Raw genomic sequence first — 6,000 nt, forward strand, 5'->3', positions numbered from 1 at the left:
AGACAGTTGGATGTGTCGTTTTAAATCTTTTCTAGTTGGTGATGCCAGGTATTTTTACAGCGAATGTTACAGTATCGGTCTTGCTTTTCGTTGAAGGGCGTTTGATTATTTTAAAATTCAACATTTTAATTATTATATTAGATATACCACAGAAATATTCACAAATCAATGATTAAATGTGTCATGTCATATTTCATCAACACAATCATTGTATTCTGAACGCAATGACACGATTGACATCTCAGTCTCTTGCACACATATTTTGTTCTTGCATTCATATAACATAACACAAAAATTCAAACAATTAAGTCATAGTGTTTTGTATAGTGTATAGAATAAGAATGATATGATCAACATAACTGGGGGAAACATTATCAGACAACAGATAATATGACAGAACAAACATTTATATCTTTAAAAAATCAAATTAAACTAACTGTTCAATAAAGCTTTTATAAAAATTCTTCGACTGTTTTATAATTTATCGGGGCCTTTTATAGCTGACTATGCGGTATGGGCTTTGCTCATTGTTGAAGACCGAACGGTGACCTACAGTTGTTAGTCTTTTTGGTCTTTTGTGGATAGTTGTCTCATTGGCAATCATACCACATCTTCTTTTTTATATGAATACTTATTCATATGATTTTGTATTTATGTTATCAGAGTTAATATTATCAAATAAAACTGACAACTTTTGTGGCATAAACGTATAAACTTCTATTATAGATTGCCTTATTTTGATAGAATCGTATCCTTGAAAAAGACATTGTAAAAGAAGTCATTGTTTTATTCAGTAATGTATTTGGCAATTAACTACATTTTCACGGTTCGCATTTTGTTAGTATGGTTACCAGGATTAATAAGCTATGTATATGGTCTTAAATTAGTCCGTGGCAATTTTGACAGCCTACCGATGTTCAAAACCCGTATATAGCTGTGTCATTGACGTGCTAGTTCACTAGTTGACAATATCGAGAATACATTTCAACCTACGCATACACCAGTATTCTAGTTTCACGTCCACTGATCTTGTCTCTCACTTTTAAAAACTCCCGTGTTTTACGAAAATAACAGTCAGTTCTTTGAATTGCATTCCCAGTAACTATAACCGGCTAAATACTATTTTCCTGCGCCTGCAACATATTCACAATATTGCTGGTGCTGTTAAAACAACTATTTACATGTAAATAGAAATATGCTGTTTTCTGGCTTGAATTAATATTTTCTAATCAGAACCCGCAAAATAGCATATTTTTTCCATAGTACCCTTGCATCAGGAAGTTGATAGTCAACAACACGATAACGAAATGCATTAATACCGAGTAATGTCAAAAGTCATTCCAACAAAAGAAACTTTATAGCAGGAAAACAAGTTACTGTGGTACTAATGTAAAATTAAAATCTGCTTAATTGCAGATCCTAAATATCTACTCCAGAACGTTTGGTATTATTTGTAAATATGAAAGAAAGAAGATGTGGTATGATTGTCAATAAGACAAGTCTCCACAAGATACCAAAATTACACAGAAATTAATAACTATAGGTCACCGTACGGCCTTCAACAATGAGCAAAGCCCATACCGCATAGTCAGCTACATGTAAATCAATTCAAACGAGAAAACTAGCGGCCTAATTTATGTACAAATATGAACGGAAAACAAATATGTAACACATAAACAAACGACAATCACTGGATAAGAGGCTCCTGAGTTTGGACAGGCACATACATTCAGAATGTGGCAGATTTCAACCTGTTAGCGGGTTCTCACCCCTCCCCTAACATGAGACAGTGGTATAACAGTACAACATAAAAACGAACTAAAAAATTCAGCCGAAAAGGCTTAGCTCATCAGACGGATAAAAATACAAGTGGACGTGGTAAGGTACTCGTACATCCAAACATCAAAAAGAAACTAGATACAGATCTGAGAGAACTCGCAGTTAACTGACAGCTACTTCAAAGTCTTAAACAACTAATAAAAAAAATCGTATATCTAAGACCAAGTTTATTTATGAAGTCGTGGTATTTACCGAAACGTTATTTAACAGAACCCTGACTTATTACGTTTTTGCTCACACACCAATGACGTTTTACAAAGACAAGCATCTGCAAGCTCTTGAATAGCGTTTTGTAATGTATACTTTGTACACGGCTAAAATTTGTATATTGAGGTAAAGAAAATGTATAATTATACTGCAAAATTTAATCATATCATTTGTCATAGATTCTGGTACGGACATTATACTGCTGACGTCAAATTCGAAGTTAATGTCTAAAAATGATGTGGATGATGCTGTAACTGTATTTTTTTCAATCTCTAGTTCAGGAGGATATATCAATGGGACCCAAGTAGAAAAGCTTGGATTGCTTTGGCAAGAACATCATCAAGATATATATACCCGTTTGTGAAATTAAATAATTCAGCTTCATTGATCTTCCTATCTTTTACAGCGAACAGTGGTATACTTTTGTTGCGTTTATTTACAATTGTTTGACGCAACTCCAACTAATGTGCAGTTAAAGAAGGCCGTCCAAGAGAGGTGAACAGTTGGATCTCAAAGAAATACTTCCACATTTAACAAATATGCTGTCAATGAGAAACTCTAGTATACTGTTCACTTGTCATTCGGTGTAAATAAAATGACGCAGGTTTGAATTTCAGGCTCATTTTAAACCTTTTTTTTAAGCGTACAGCACCATTTTATTGACGAAAGCATTGTGCATTATTTCTGTAAGACAGGTTTTTAATATAACATGTAGAATGGGGTGTAGAGTGTTGAAAAATCGAAAGTTGATGAAACTTATTTCAGAAAATGACCGAGATTTCACATTTTTCAGAAGCTCTTTAGAGTTCTTACCATTCATACGAGTAATGCCACTACATAGAAATTCTATCACTACAGACAAATTTTTTTTTGTAAATCTAACAAACAATTCTTATGTTAATGAGACTGTAATGTACCGTTGTTGAAACGAATCCTTGTGGAGTAACAGTTTCAAATACAAGTGAGGGAGGTCCTCACATTTGTTTGTATATCGAAAAATTTAATGTGGCCATAAAGTTCTTGTGATTTGACCAGAGCACATCTTTTGTTTTTCAAATTTTACATTTTGATCGCGGGATTTAATTTATCTGAGTGATCAATTATCCATTAGTCAAGGGTGACATTCCTTTTTGATTATCTAAGTGCTCAATTATCAATTAGTCAAGGGTGAAATTCCTTGTATGACTTTAAGAAAATATGACAGAACATTTAATCGCATTTTTAGCCACTCATTATTATAAAGTTGAAAATTTAAAATAACCATGGATGCAATTAAAGCAAACAATTACATGTTAGCAGCTTGAGGCTTTTAGTTAAAATATTTCAAAACTGGCAAAGTTGATCACCCACAGAACCATATGCATTTTACTGTTGTTGTTTGGGCATCATTATGTACATTTATAATCCCCAACATACATATGATTACCATGGTCGTTGAAAATATGTCGATATGAAATGTATACATGAGCTTGTTAAGCAGTTCAATCATTCGTCTCAGTTGGTAGAACGGTTGGTATGGTATGTAATCGTGAAACTTAATTCTATTTAGCGGTTGAGAGAACAACCATAACTTTGCATTTATCATTTCAATTAAGGTACTTAAAAATTCCGATCATCACACTGATTATTATTGCGGAAAATTCGTAAAAATATGCCATGTTGTTAAAGCAGTCAGACAAGAATGGTTTGCTCGCATACATTTTTAAAATACAAAAAAAAAACAAGTATGCATGAGAACATCAAGTCTTATCTATATGCGGATTTGCGTAAATGAATATTTATCTCAAATATCGTTTGCATTCCGTTCATTTGAATACTTTTAGAAGAAGTATGCATAACAATAGACGTATCTAAATCATATAATTTTGAAATGCTACATAGAAATGACTGCAACGTTCTTTGATATGTTTATTAAAATGATATTCTGAATAATGTACTTTCCATTCAAAGCAACATAAAATATGCATCAGTATTGTAAATTTCTAAAAAATAAAAGAATCACTAGAGAATTCTGCGCAACGGAATCATCAACAGATTTAAAACTTCCGTTACCTGTTTTCATGCCTTTACAGCAGTTTAAAATTTCTCTGCAATCTGTTCTAAATTTTGTATCTAGAAATCCATAAATAAACGGATTCACCACATGGTTGATGGCAAAAGTTTTTTCAATAATATTTCGGACAGGTAATGAAATGAACATTCCGATATATTCTTCCACATATATTGCTTCTAGAACATTTTTTGTCAATGTTGTTACGCTTATTATAAAAAAAAAACACACTTACAATTACTGCGATAAGAGTACTTTTATAGCTAGTTCTGTCCCCTGCATTGACAACGGCTTTATTATTTTGCTGTTTTGCATCTTTTATGATTATATTCAGTATTGGATCTGTCACAAGTTGTATTATCCTCAGTAGATATAAAACTAATGACACTTGTTTGATTTTTCAACTGATGTTTTGATCTAAATCTCTTTAAAAATTGGATATTTGTCGTCCTATAAATATGTATTGTATTACTACACTTGCAATATTAGCTATTGAAATCATAAGGAGGTCTGCGTTGTAATATATTACTAGTTTACTCCCTAGAAACTTATCAGCAATTGAACAATCGTGTCCAGTATGATTATCACCAAATCTTACGGTTTGAATTCCTATGATTAACAAATTTGGTATTGTAACACTTACAGGTTGCAATTCTGTAAATATTGACAATGCAATTTCCCATAGGAACTCCTTTTACGGCTAAAACTGTACCACTTTTGAAAAAAATCTTATCCTAAAATTGAAAGTTCATATGCACCACAATTGATTTCACAGGTCAAAATATAGGGCTGTGCGGCATATTTTTAACGTTGATATGCCCTGAACTTCTCAGAGTTTAAACTAACACTAATTTTCTTAACTACCCCTACCTCGAATGAAAGGTTACCACAGATTTCAATGTAAACAATATGCACATGTTTAATTACTGGTAACATTCCCAAATTATGTCTCTGTGAGATGGAACACAGAGAGCATAACTGGGAACCAGTATGTAAACAAACTTAATTTTCTATGAATATTCAAGATCTCTCCAATAGAGGCGTGATTTGAGAAACAGCTGTATTTACAAAGTGCAACCTACAAATGTATTGATGCAAGGCATATAGCTATTATACACATTAGGGCTATTCTCGCTGACATTTGAATTTGGAGAGGACGGCAAACTCGTCTAAACCGTTCTATTGTCATAATATGTATGATAGACAAAGAATTAAAAACAAAGAAATAGTTAAATGTTCATAATATTTAACAAATCCACATTTTTGGAAAATTCAAATGAATCAAAAGATCATAAAACTCAAAGGGAAGAGTTATGACGCACACTAAGAGATCACAAACAGCCATGGCAAGTATAATTGTCATTTGCGCACTAGGTCTGCGCTTCATACTATAAACCACGAGTACAAGTATGTTTCCAGAAATACCTATCATTGTTAAAAATCCAATAAAAACCATGGGTGCCATCAATGGAAACGGATATGCTTCAATAGGATTTGTGTTAATTTTATATGTCGTTAGGGTAATTGATGAGTTAAACACGTTTACGGTACTTTTTATTCAGTATAAATCATTTGGTATAATCACTTACATGTTCAGTTGACGTGATTCAATTATAAAGATGTCCAATCAATGGCTTACGTCGAAATACTCAACAAATAATTCGTCATAAAATTAATTAAAACACTATGGCTTTTTTCAAGGCTCTGGTTGTCAAATTATTTCTCCCTGTTTTACAAAGATACTCATCATAAACATGCAAAAAATATGAAGGGTGTAACATATCCATAACATAGACGGTATCAAGGATTGTATGCTTTAATAAGAAATGTTCGGTTTTCCATTTTTCAGCATTTTAACTGTCAGATGAATGAGCTCATAACACACACAGAATATTAATACAGTC

The sequence above is a fragment of the Mytilus edulis genome, chromosome 7 (assembly GCF_963676685.1).
Source record: "Mytilus edulis chromosome 7, xbMytEdul2.2, whole genome shotgun sequence".
Taxonomy (NCBI): Eukaryota; Metazoa; Mollusca; class Bivalvia; order Mytilida; family Mytilidae; genus Mytilus; species Mytilus edulis.